The following is a 505-nucleotide window of genomic DNA, read 5'->3' as shown; positions in this document are numbered from 1 at the left end:
CACGACTGAGTGACTGAACTGAACTGAACTGAACTGAATGATGTAGCAGGGCAGTGAGAGTGCAGTCAGTTTCTCCCTTTCCTCTTTACTGTACCCTGTAGCCCCAGGAAGATACCCACGGCTCAAAAGCAGTGGCTGTAATGGTGAGAGTTCTGTGCAGAAGATTACTCTTAGTTCTGGCTCAGTCAGGAAAGAGCTGACTTCCTTTCTTTTGGCCTAAGTGTCCTAATTTGTAAAATGAAGGTGATTAAGTTCAATTACTGTCTCAGCATTTTGTTTAACTGTTAGAATAATCACTAAATAACTTTTTAAAAAGATTCTGAAATTATACTATCTTTCTCTTTCTCTCTCTTTGTTGTCTTAAAAAGACTTTTGATGGAAGATAGGCATCAGTTCAGTTCAGTTCAGTTGCTCAGTCGTGTTCGACTCTTTGCAACCCCATGAATCCCAGCACGCCAGGCCTCCCTGTCCAGCACCATCTCCTGGAGTTCACTCAAACTCACGA

This window comes from Bison bison, unplaced genomic scaffold (assembly GCF_000754665.1).
Source record: "Bison bison bison isolate TAMUID 2011002044 unplaced genomic scaffold, Bison_UMD1.0 scf7180017864198, whole genome shotgun sequence".
NCBI lineage: Eukaryota > Metazoa > Chordata > Mammalia > Artiodactyla > Bovidae > Bison > Bison bison.
Note: the sequence above shows the minus strand (reverse complement) of the source record.